General features: G+C 43.1%; 1 protein-coding gene across 3 annotated transcripts in view; it reads right to left on the bottom strand.

Moving 5' to 3' along the window:
- The window catches only part of ints8 (integrator complex subunit 8), a 113,258-nt gene extending 103,938 nt beyond the window's left edge, over window positions 1–9,320 (bottom strand). For all 3 annotated transcript variants that reach the window (XM_041189584.1, XM_041189585.1, XM_041189586.1), the window contains exon 1: window positions 9,246–9,320. The gene's annotated coding sequence lies outside the window, so the exon portion shown is untranslated. The remainder of the gene's footprint in view (window positions 1–9,245) is intronic.
- Between the last annotated feature and the right edge of the window lie 4,140 nt (window positions 9,321–13,460).

Below are 13,460 nucleotides of genomic sequence, written 5' to 3'. Positions count from 1 at the left end.
TCTTTTTCTATTTAACTTACTTTATAACAAAAATGGTCCACATGTGCATTATACATATACGTAAAAGTTGTTGTTTAACTTATGTATATCTTTGCAAATAAAAATAGGCAATCTGCTAACCTAGGTGTGAAATAATATTGGCATTACTGATCATTGTATGATTTATGAAGGAATTTTTAAATGAAAAAAGTCACCAAAACTGTGCTCAAATGGCAACAGTTGCTACAGAACAGGGGAAAAACACATTAACTTTTTTTTTCACACATTGATATCAAGAGTTACCATTGACATCATGATAGTTTTCTTAATTTGAAATAAACTGATTTTCCCTACTTTGGCTCGTTTTGTGTGTGAATAGTTGCTTGGGAACAACTATTAAACATTTTAATCTTAGTAACATTGAATGATCTATTATTCAGTAAAGATGGTGTTTTCAAAGAATGTTGTGTCTATTTAGATTAGCAAGCAAAACACTCGCGCTTAGTTGTTATCTGAAGTAGGCCTTGTGTTATTCTTGTGCATATTAATAACGATATGTTTGTTTTTATGAATACACCTGATGTTTGAATGTTTACTGGGATTATCACCAAAAATCAATTATTTAAAACTTTATATGCTAAGTTAGATGAAATAAAAACTTTACTTTAAATCAGTGACCATTTTATATACATTATACACACACACTAAAATTGTGCAACTTACTGAAATAGGCATTGTCCTAACTCATATCACAGGTTGCCATTTCTGTTCTGATTAACCTGATGAACTTTATCATGGCAGTACATACTTAGTTTATTTTGTTTTGTGTTGACACAACCTGTGAGATTCTGTTTTCATTAGACAGTCATGGGTTGGCACAGATAAACATGAAAAGGTAATTATGTACAGTACTTCAAATTTGGTTGCAATACGACCGTACTGGTAAGAAATTTAAGTTACTTTCACCCCTAGCCAGATGGGGCCTCGTTTAACAGCTCTTCTGACAGATAGCACCTCCGGCAGTGCAGCACGCCCTCAGTACTGCACTGCCTTAATTTTTTGCTCAAGTCCTGAAGTAAAACTTGAACCACAACCTTCTGACTCAGATGACAATTCTACCATATTCTGTCATGGCTGACACACACAGCATATATTCCCCTCCTCTTATGTATTCAGTGTCTTTTTATCTCTGTGAGTCTCTTGGTGCCACTTTACTCTTCCTTATAACTGTTTCAATCCCAAGTCAGTTTAAGCGTTGCCTGTCTTTCCTGTACTTTATCCTGGAAGAATTCCCAGTTAATTACAAAGATAACATTGTTGTACTCGTATTAGGCTGCCAGCTCCTTATTTCAGTAGCTCAAAAGGGAAACATGATGAGCTATGCATTTCCACTTGAAGTTTGATTCATGTGGTTAGACTGGAACATTTACTATTCACCAAACATAGATTCCATGGAACAGTTTTATCCGGTTTGCAGTCTGATGTGCTTCAGGTGGCAAATCGACCAACGCTGTTTTGAACAGTAGGGGGAACATACTTAGACTTGGTTCTTCCAGTAACATGCAGGATAATGTGTAGCAAGACTCCACCACTGGCCCTTCACAATCTCTATTCTTTCAACCCAGATGATATCCCACTTTTGGGGGCCCCACTTTACTGCACTTTACCAAGTCTCAGGCCAGCCCCATCTTCTTCTTCTTCTGTCAGGTGGTATCCATTCTGCTGCCACTTTGGCTGGGTGTATGTCTGGGAGATGAAGGATGTGCCCTGGAGCATCAGTCATCTCAGTCATGACAAAAAATAAAAAATACCTGGAAAAACTCAGGAGGTCTGGCAGCATCGGCGGAGAAGAGTGCAGTTGACGTTTCGAGTCCTCATGACCCTTCAACAGAACTAAGTAAAAATAGGAGAGGGGTGAAATATAAGCTGGTTTAAGGGGGTAGGGGTGGGGGGTGGTGGGGTAGAAGAGAGCGAGGGAGAGAGAGGGAGAGAGGGAGAGAGGGAGAGAGAGAGAGAGAGGGAGAGAGAGAGAGAGAGAGAGAAAAAGGGGGGGGTGGTGGTGGTTGTTGGGACAAGCAAGCAGTGATAGAAGGAGATAACCAAAAGATGTCACAGACAAAAGAACAAAGATGTGTTGAAGGTGGTGATATTATCTAAAAGAATGTGCTAATTAAGAAGGGATAGCAGGACAAGCAAGGTAGCTCTGTCTCACCGATGGATGCTATCATAAGCCTTCTCAAAATCAATGAAGCTGATAACAAGTGGCTTCTAATACTCTAGGCTCTGCTATATGATGTTCCTGAGGGTAAAGATCTGCTCTGCCATCCCTGAAACCTGCCGGTACTTCATAAAGGGTACTGTCTACTTTTGCCTTCAATCGGTTAAGGAGCCCTGTGCTGAAGACCTTGCCACGTACTGACAGCAGTGTTATGCCCCCCACATCCCCCAACCCCACCCACAGTTATTACAGTGCAGAGGTTCCCTCTCTTTGGCAGCTTGATGATTACCCCTTGCCTCCGGTCATCTGGGACAACATCCTCCAAAGTCCAGATCTTGACTGAACAGGTCTGTGAGCTTTGTGATGTGTTCTTGTCATGTTTCAACAGCTCTGCTGGTTTCTTGTTGATCCCAAGTGCCATATTGTTCTTCAGCCTCCTGATGCTCTTTGGACTCTAATCAGGTAATTTCTCCAGGTTGATATTCAGCTGCCGAGGTGCGATGTTATTATCGAACTCAAACGTGGAGCTGGGGTTGGGCTGGTTGAGGATCTTCCCAAAGTGTTCCACCTACCTTGTCTCCTGCTCCTCATCCATCAGTAGTGTCCTGCTGTCTTTGCCCTTGATCGGTAGTGATGTCGCTTCTTGTGCCAGTCAGTTCCCTGTACAGCATCTTGGAGCCTTTCTGATTTGCTGATTCTTGTGCCTCCCTGCCTTTTAACTCTATCATTCCTCGTTTTTCTCTCCTGCAGCTCTTCTTCATGGCTTTATCCATGTACTTCTCATCGTTTTCTCATCTTTACTCAATGTTTTTTCCTGGTCCCTTGATCTTCACCACCTTTCTTTCATCAATCAACTCCTCTCAGGGAGAACAGCACTTTTAAAATGTTGTCCCCTCCCCCCACAAATACACCCACTCTGTGACATCACCCCTCCCCCAGCCTGTGTGCACACAGAAAGCTAGTGCTCGCTTTAGGCTGAGAGGAAATGAGACTTGCTATTGGAGAGTAAAAGCATACAATTATGCAAGGCTGAATTTCCTCAACCAGAAGCTCTGGTTTGGCCTCAGCTAGAGCAATGTGTCTAATTCCAGGCAGCACACTTTAGGCAGGATGTGAAGGTTTTAAAGAGGGTTTGGAAAAGAGTTACCAGGATGGATTCAGGCATGAGGGACTTTAACATTTTAGATAGACTGGAGAAGCTGGAGTTGTTCTCCTTAGAGAAGATTGAGGGCAGACCAGGGGTCTAGACAGTAGATAGAGAAAAACTTCCCATTGGAAAAAGGGTCAAGAAACAGAAGACCCAGACTGAATGTGATTAGCAAAAGAACCAATGTCAACATGAGGAAAAACTTTTTTTTTAAGCAAATTGTAGGGATCTGGAATGCACGACCCAAGGGTGTGGGAGGCAGATACAATCAGTTTTCAAAAGAGAATTGGACAGCCATCTGATCAGAAAACATTTACAGGACTATGGGGAGAGGGTTGAGGAGTGGGGCTAACTGAGTTGCTATGGCAGAGAGCTGGCATGGACATTACAGGTCAAATGGTCTTCTTCTGTGCTGTAACCATTCTATGATTCTAGAAGTACCAGGTTAATGATTCTTGGCCCCCTCCCGAGGTCCTCAGCATCACAATGCCAGTCTTCAGCCAATTTGATTCATTCCACGTGACATGATGATACAGAAAAGGCTAGATGCCCTGACAACATCCCATCTGTAGTACTGAAAATTGTATTCCAGAACTAGCCATGTCTCTAGCCAAGCTGTTCCAGTACAGCTACAATTCTGGCATCTACCTACCAAAATGGAAAATTGCCTGGGTATGTCCAGTCCGCAAAAAGCAGAACAAAGCCAATCAGGCTAATTACTACCTTATCAGCCTACTCTCAATCACCGAAGTAATAGAAGCTGTTATCAAGTGGCACTTACTCAGCAATAATCTGCTTGCAGATGTTCAGTTTTGGTTCTGTCAAGACCACTCAGCTCCAGAACTCATTACAGCCTTTGTTCAAACGTGACCAAAAGAGCTGAATTCTCGAAATGAGGGAGAGTGACTGCCCTTGACATCAGGCAGCATGACTGCCCTTGACATCAGGCAGCGTTTGGCTGAGTGTGGCATCAAGGAGCCCTAGCAAAAACTGGAGTCAATGGGACTCAGGGGAAAACTCTCCACGGGTTGGATTCATACCTAGCACAAAGCAAGATGGTTACAGTTGTTGGAAGCCAATCATCTCAGTCCCAGGACATCACTGCTGGAGCTCCTCAGGATAGGGTCTGAGGTCCAACCGTCTTCAGCTGTTTCATCAATGACCTCCCCTCCGTCATAAGGTTAGAAATGGGGACATTCGCTGATGATTGCACAAGATTCAGTACCATTTGCAACTCCTCAGATACTGAAGCAGTCTGTGTTGACATACATCAAGGCCTGGACAACATTCAGGTTTGAACTGATAAGTGGCAAGTAACAGTCACACAACACAAGACCCAAGTGATGACCATCTAAGAATCTAATCACCTCAACAGCATTCCCATTGCTGGATTCCCCACCATCAACATCCTAGCGGAAGCGATGGGGTCGGGTACCAACAAGATGCCCTCTCGGCTGCATGGCCACAAGTTGGCCACTTCAAGTTAGCACTTGTGCAGAAAAATTGAAAGGGCATGTGTTCAGCTGCACACGACAAAAAAAATTACAGGGTCCATTGGACATCTGACCTGGAACATAACTGGACTAGCCATACAAATACTGTGGCTACAAGAGTAGGTCAAGAGGTTGGGAATTCTGTGGTGTGTAACTCACCTCTTGACTCCCCAAAGCTTGTCCACTATTTACAAGTCAGGATTGTGACAGAATACTGGATGAGTGCAGCTCCAACAACACAAGAAAGTTGACACCATCCAGGATAAAGCAGTTTGCTTTGTCCACCAACTTCAACATTTACTCCCTGCACCACCAACGCACAGTGGCAACAATGTGAACCATCTACAAGATGCAGTGCAGCAACTCGCCAAAGCTCCTCCAACAACAGCTTCTAAATGTGTGACATCTACCACCTAGAAGGACAAGGGCAGCAGATGCATGGGAACACCCATGATTTTCAAGTTCCCCACACCATCCCGCCTTGGAAATAAATCACCTTTCAAGGTCACAGGATCAAAATCCTGGGATTCCTTCCCAAACAGCACTGTGGATGTAAGGATACCAGATGGACAACAGTTCAAGAAGAAACAAACAATGAATAAGAGATTGGCTAGAGTTTAATTCCATAGGTCATATGTTTAGTGAATAGCAAATATTCCAATCTAACCATATGAATCTAGGATTTAAAATGGAACTGCATAGCTAATCATATAAGGCACTGGCAGCATGGTGCAAGTACAGTATAACAATGTTAACTTTCCTCCTTTAAGCTGCTCTTTAAAACCGACTTCTTTGGCAAAGCTTTTGGTCATCTGTCCCAATATCACTCAGTATCAAATTTAGTTTGACGCGCTCTTGTGAAATGCCCAGATGCATTTTAATTTTATCATGTTAAAGGTGCTATATAAATGCTGCTTGCTGCTGAAGAGGGCAGGAAACAGGGGCTTGGTGAGAGAGGAGGCTTGGAAATGAGGTTGAGAGGGTTGAAAGATTGCGGCTCAGGTGGGGAGTGAGAGAGAGACTAGGAAATTGCAGTTTTTGTGGGGGGGGCGATATTGAGCGTCAGGAAACTGGAGTTTGAGCTGAGGTAGAGGGGGAAACCAAGGAATAGAGTGGGTGGGCATGCAGCCCAGCATTTCCTGTGGAGCCCAGAAGAGCAGTAGTAACAGGATGAATTGAAGTATTACTGACAGAGGAGTAATCAATATGGTGGTGAGTGAAATCTGGGGACCTTCTCTGGGTAAACAATGAAAGCTTGTTTCTATTGGAGGGTGAATGGGCTACTACATGCTCTGATTTTACATTGCAAGCTCCAACATGTGGAGCAGATGTAGGATGGACAGTACAGGCTGACATTGGCCCACAATAGTGCTGGGGGCCTGGGAGGAGAGCTCCCATTTCTCCATGCTTCACAGAAGGGATTCCAAAAACATCTTCCATATAATTTCTTCAGCAACCTCCAGAGTTGACAAAACAGAATCAGTTTGCATGGCACACTGTGATTGACTCTTAACTGCCCTCTGAATAGCCTAGCAAGCCATTTAGTTGTACCAAATTATTACGGAAAAGTCAAAAAAGAATAAAACCAGACAGGCCACCTGGCATCAACCCAGGTACCAGAAATACCAACAGCAACCCTGCCCAGTCAATGCTGCAAAGTCCTCCTTCCCAACATCTGGGGGCTTATGCCAAAATTTGGACAGCTGTCCAGCAGACAAGTCAAGCAACAGCTTGACACAGTCATACTCGCGGAATCATACATTACAGACAATGTACCAGACTCCTCCATCACCATCCCACCAGCAGGATAAACCCACCACATGCAGTGGCACTGTGGCAGGAAGCTGCCCTGGGAGTCCTCAACAATGACTCTGGGAAATCTCATGGCATCATGTCAAACATGGAAACCCCCTGCTGATCATCACTTATCGCCCTCCTTCAGTAGATAAATCAGTACTCCATGTTGAACACACTTGGAAGAAGCACTAAAGGTAGCAAGGGCACACAATGTATTCTAGATAGGGGACTTCAATGTCCATTACCAAGAGTGTCTCGGTAACACTTCTGATTGAGCCTATACAGTCTTGAAGGACATACCTGCCAGACTGGGCAGGCAACAGGTGGTGAGGGCACCAAGAGGGAAAAACCTACTTGACCTCTTCCTCATAAATTCAACTGCTGCAAACACACCTGGCAGTATTGATAGGAGTGACCACTGCACAGTCCTTGAGGAGGCCAAGTTCTAACTTCACACTGAGGATGACCTCCATCATGTTTTGCGGCACTACCACTATGCTAAATGGGATAGCCTCAGAACAGATCTAGCAACTCACAACTGGGCATTCATGAGCTGCTGTGGGCCATCAACAGCAGCAGAATTGTATACAACCACAATCTGTAAATTCATTGTCAGGTATATCCCTCACTCTGCCACTATCATCAAGCCAGGGGCCCAACCCTGGTTCAATGAGGAGTGTAAGGGAGTATGCCAGGAACTGCATCTGACACACCTTAAAAATGAGCTGCCAACTTGAAGTTACAACACAGGATTACATGCATTCTAAACACCAACATCCTGGGAGTTACCACTGAACAGAAAAAAACTTAACTGTCAGGGGTTTGAAATTCTGTGGCTAGTAACTCATCTCCTGACCCCCCAAAGCCCGTCAACCATCGACAAGGCACAAGTTAGGAGCAAATGGAACGTTCTCCATTTGCCTGGATGAGTGCGGCTCCAACAAAGCTTGACACTGTCCAGGACAAAGCAGCCCACTTGATTAGCATCCTGAGATCTTCACTCCCTCCACCATCAGCACATGGTGGAAGCAGTGTGTACCATTTACAAGATGCACTGCAGCAACTCATCAATACTTCTTCAAAAGCACCTTCCAAACTGGCAGCCTCTACCACCTAGAGGATAAAGGCAACAGATGTATGTGAACATCAGCACCTGCAAGTCCCCCTCCAATTCACACACAATCCTGACTATATCACTTCCCTCACTGTCACTGGCTCAAAATCCTGGAACTCCCTCTCTAACAGCAGTCTGGGTGTAATTGCACCACATGGACTGCAGCTGTTCAAGCAGGTGGCTCTCCACCACCTTTGCAAGGCCAATCAGGGATGGACAATAAATGCTGGTCTTGCCAGAGCTGTTTACATCCTGAGAACAATTTAAAAAACATGCTCCATTTAAGTTTTCACACATTTTGTAGAAGAGCCCCGAAACAGGTGTAGGATCCTTACATATTTAAATTGATTCTGTGCTGATTTTAGGCAGCTGTCAGATACCTCTAAACACGCTGTGGACCAATATGATAGCAGCAATTAGGTGCAGGACCACACGGCCAGAAACTGGTATCACTGCAGCCAAACAACCAGCAAAGCACAATAATTTCTACCCCAGTGTTCAAATAACTGAGCAAAGTACCAGGATGAAGCCCACCATGCAAAATGAGTTGGACACCATTCTAGAATGTGTTGTAGAAATTAAAACACTTAATTGGTGGTTAAAAAAAACAAGGCAAGTCTGGGTCTGTTGATAGATAGTAAGGAAACAAACACCACTCACCAGTGCAGGCCAATAATAGGTTACTAGGCGGATCATTTCAAAGAAGAGGAGGGGAGTTATCCCTCAATGAACATCACAAAATCAGATTATCCGGTCATTATCAAATTGCTGATTCTAGGTCCTTGCAGTGCGCAAACTGGCTGTCATGTTCCACTGCAACAGTAACTACACTTCAAAAAGTACTTCATTCGCTGTAAAACTTACTGTGGTTTTAAGCACTATATAAATGCAAGTTTTTTTCTTTACAGTCTGAGTTACATTTCATTTATCAAAAGGACAAAAAACTATCAACCTCAAGGTAGCTGACAGCTGCTGTTCACCCTCTGAATAAAGTTAAAAATTTTGTTTTCTGGTTTTGAAACCTAACAAATTACACTGTAGATAAAAACAAAAAACTGCGGATGCAGGAACTCCAAAACAAAAACAGAAACAGAAATACCTGGAAAAACTCAGCAGGTCTGGCAGCATCGGTGGAGAAGAGCACGGTTGACGTTTCGAGTCCTCATGACTCTTCAACAGAACTGTAGGCTTTGAATCATTGTAAACACTCAGAGGGTTGACTGAACTGTGAACAAATGAATGCCCAGACAGTCACTCTCCAACAAATTCAAACACACACTTCTTCCCCTTTGCCTGTTAAAGACGCAGTAAAAACAACCCAACTGGGCCTCGAACCTCCAAATAAAGTTACATTAATATTTTTCACCGAGAAAATCGAATATGCTCCACGCCACAAGAATCACTGAACCGCGTCTCCCTCCGCAAAGGGAGACATCCCAATTTTAACGGAACACTAAGTGACCGTAGTTGCTTCCAAATGAATGATAATCAACTTACAGCAGAGCAACAACCCGCATTCACCCTCCGCGAACCACTACCGGGTCACAAGAACACTTCCGGTCGTCCCACCAGTTGAACTTTCCCCAGATCCTGCACGGAAACAGTGCCCTGTTGCTGCTGTTGCGCGCGGCGCTTGCTCATGGCTTCCTTTCAATCCTTTTCCTCGCTTCATTGGTTTTGACCATTTGTGTCACAAAACCATGAACTGGTACAGGTGGATAATTTCTTTGGTTGATTCGGGGGAGGTTCTGAAAAATGTGGCATGCTTAAATGTAGGAAGTAGTTACTAAGAGGGGACAACAAATGCATATGCAAAAGATCTGCAGTGTCGATACATACATTCTGTTTACAAGGGAACAGCATCTTCCCCGCAGTGAGAAGGAGACAGCTGGGTAGAGTGCAGAACCCACCAAGTGGCAAAATTTCTTTAAGTTGAAGGTGTTGCACAGGTTAAATTCTGAGCCCTGCATTTAAAAAAACCCCATTCCCTTCTGACATAACAGGCTATTCAGGAATCCCCAACTATGCTTCGCAACTCTCAGAGCAGTCACGTATTTGCATCATCTGTTGCAACAGGGATAACCCATTTCCTTTGCTACTGAAGGTTTCCAAAATTAAGCAGTGTGCTATTGGATCTTTTCACAACCAAATGACACTTGTTAAAGGGACAAAACCTTCAGCATTGTACCTGTGAAAAGAAGACATTACCTGCAGGGCTCAGTTCCATAGCCAGTGGTAAGGTTCCCACAAGGTGTTACAGATAGAAGTTTTGTGCATCATTTCAACCTTGCAGTTTATGTAAACAACAAGGGTTTGTACTCAATAAAGATTCATGTTATGTCTAACCGCAAAAATCATTATTGTGTCATTATGTAGAACACCTTCATTCTGCAGTAGCCAAAGGCGCCCACATTTTTGGAAGAAGGAAGATCAAGGGGATGGATGTTAGGACACTGGGAAAAACTTCTCCATCCTTTCCTGTTGACTCTACTATGACACCTCCAAACAGCAGAGGAGAACTTTGAGCTGGAAGCCTGAACTACCTCTCAAAAAGGCGTTTGATATAGTGCCACACAACAGACTTGTGACGAAAGTTATAGGTTATGGAATAAAAGGGACAGTAGCAACGTGGATACAAAAGTGGCTGAAAGATAGGAAACAGAAAGTAATGGGTATTTTTCAGGCAGGAAGAAGGTTTGTAGTGGAGTTCACCAGGGGTCGGTATTGGGACCCTTGCTTTTCCTGATATAAATAAATGATCTAGATCTTGGTGTGCAGGGAACAATTTCAAAGTTTGCGGACAACACAAAACTTGGGAGAATTGTAAACGGTAAGGAGAACAGTGTAGAACTTCAAAAGGACATTGACACTTGGTGGAGTGGGTAGATGGGTGGCAGATGAAGTTCAATGCAGAGAAGTGTGAGGTGATATACTTTGGTACAAAGAACATGGAGAGACAGTATAAAATAAAGGATATTATTGTAAAAGGTGTGCAGGAGCATAGAGACCTGGGTGTGTATGTACAAAAGTCATTAAAGGGGGCAGGACATGTAGAAAAAGCTGTTTCTAAAGCATACAATACTCTAGGTTTCATTAATAGGGGCATAGGGTACAAGAGCAGGGTGGTTATGATGAACTTATATAAGACACTGCTTAAACCTCAGCTGGAGCATTGTGTACGGTTCTGGATGCCACACTATAGGGAAGATGTGAATGCATTGGAAAGAGTGCAGAAGAAGCTAACGAGAATGGTCCCAGGGATGAGACACTCCAGTTATGAGGAAAGATTGGAGAGGTTGGGACTGTTTTCCTTGGAGTGGAGAAGGCTAAGAGGAGACTTGATAGGTGTTTTCAAAATCATGAGGGGTCTGGACAGAGTAGTTAGTGAGAAACTGTTCCCGCTTGTAAACGGACCGGAAACCAGAGGGCATAGTTTTAAAGTATTTTTCAAAAGAAGCAAATGCAAGGTAAGAAAAAACTTTTTCACACAGCAAGTAGTTAGGGTTTGGAACGCACTGCCTGGAAGTGTGGTTGAGGCAAGTTCAAGTGAGGCATTCAAGATGGCATTGGATGATTCTTTAAATAGAAACAAGAGAAAAAAGCAGGAGTTTGGCACTAAGTTAAAATGCTCAGACAGCCTGTGCAGGCACGATGGGCTGAATGGCCTCCTTCTACACCATAACGATTCTGTGATTCCCATAGAGTGCAGGAATTGCCATTGGGCACAAGCTTCTAACTCAAGCTTAAGCCTCTGAGCTGCACCAGAAACATGCTTAAAGGTGAGAAGGACGCTTACCTTTACTTCACTACTGTTTCCAGCAAACCTGTTGCTCATTTGCAGCTATGTACAAGGTACTTGGGTGATGACTTTATTGTTCCCTTTTGTAGAGCTGATATCTGTGGATTTACTGTAAGTCTTCACGTCTAAGTTGGTATCTGTAACAGGATCTAAACCCTCAAGCGTCAAATGGAATAGAGTTGTCCACAAAAGCCCCACTGTGTCATTGTGAACAATTATCCTGAACTTAATTATCCTGACTCTGCCACATTTCCCCTTTAAGGACAAGTTGGAGCTTATTTTTTAAGAGCTACTGCCTTTTGTACTTCCCAGCCAAGTATGCTACAAGCCAAGCTTTACAGGTACCAGCAGAAAGGTAATAGACAAAGCAATATAAATAATTTTGACATTGTACATCTTCTATCCATTCACTGTGGCAGTTTAAGTGTATCTCTTATCCTGTTCCTGTAAGCAATTATTGTCATTCATTAATCTGTTAAGCTTAAAAACACTAATTTTTAATGTTATGTCTTTTATTTAACTATTAATAAGTGTATTAGAAAGAAATAAAGGAAATTTACTGATCCAGAATCGCAGTGTATAAGCAGTCATAATGTAGGAATATTCAGTTTGAATAAAATTATAGCTAGCATAGCCATAACCTAAAATTAAAATTCCCTCTCCATTCTATTATAATTGATGTATTATTGATCTGTTATAGAGTGACCTTAAGACAAGGCTGAAAATAAATTGACAATGGCTTTTGTTAAGAAATAGAGATAGTTTAAGTAAGTTATATTGGTATTTGTTGGTATTAGGAATGAGTTTTAGCTTTAATGTTTACGTTTGATTTGTATTTCTGTACCTGTGTGTTAAGAAAAGGTCAAGTTGAGTTTTAGTTTCACTTTAAAAGGTGCTTGCATTTCTAAAAGGTGCTTGCATTTCTAATGCGAGTTTACGACTAAGAAGTTAAGCAGAGTAGAAAAAACTGGGCTGTTGCCTGGTAACAGGGATCCAGAGAGGCAGGCCCTCCCACAGACACAAACAAACACACAAGAAACTAGAAACAGCGGCTTGATTTGGAAGCTGTTTGAGTTCAGTTGGTTTTGAAGACAGCTGCCAAGCAGAAGCAACCCAGAAGGGGCAGATAGCCAATCCCAAGCTAAAGAAAAAATCCCTGAATCTAGGGGACTGGAACAGGAGAAAGTGCCAAGCAGACTTCTAGTCAGAGGAAGGACAGGGACCTGGAAAAGGTCCTGTTTTGTGGAAGTAAAAGTAAGGAGCAGAGAGGAAAGCTCTAAGCTTCAAGCTTAAAGAGATAAAGGCTTGTGAGAAGCCAGAAGGCCCAAAGAGACAACTGAAGGTTTGTAAGTCTTTGCTATGGGCATGTGAAGCAGTGGTGTACTGTTGACAGCTGAGTCAGTGAGAGTGAGTGCGTGGCAGAAAATTTGAATGTCTGTGGTGACCCACGGGAGAGGACTTTCAGAAGGAGAGTCTGAAACCCTGGAGATGAACCCTTGTGAAAGGTGTCTTGAGAGAAAGTGCCAGTTTGGGAGTAGATTCCAAAATGAGTTCTTGGAGAGTGGGGTTTGGAAACCCTCGTGTGAAAGACAGAATTCGGTGAGAGTTATTGGCTCACGGTATGACAAGCATCTGTTGGGAGTTGATGAAAGATCCATAGCATTTGTTTGGGGTGGCATCTGTCACTTGGCTTCATAGTGTGGTGAGCCTGACCACAGGGTGCCTATTGGTTTACTTGGACTGTGTATTTACTGTGAATATTCGAGTCTTAAGTAGAAACAAAAATACCTGGAAAAACTCAGCAGGTCTGGCAGCATCTGCGGAGAGGAGCACAGTTAATGTTTCGAGTCCGAATGACCCTTCAACAGAACTAAGTAAAAATAGAAGAGAGGTGAAATATAAGCTGGTTTAAG

This window comes from Carcharodon carcharias, chromosome 6 (genome assembly GCF_017639515.1).
Source record: "Carcharodon carcharias isolate sCarCar2 chromosome 6, sCarCar2.pri, whole genome shotgun sequence".
Lineage (NCBI taxonomy): Eukaryota > Metazoa > Chordata > Chondrichthyes > Lamniformes > Lamnidae > Carcharodon > Carcharodon carcharias.
This window is presented reverse-complemented; position numbering and strand designations above follow the sequence as displayed.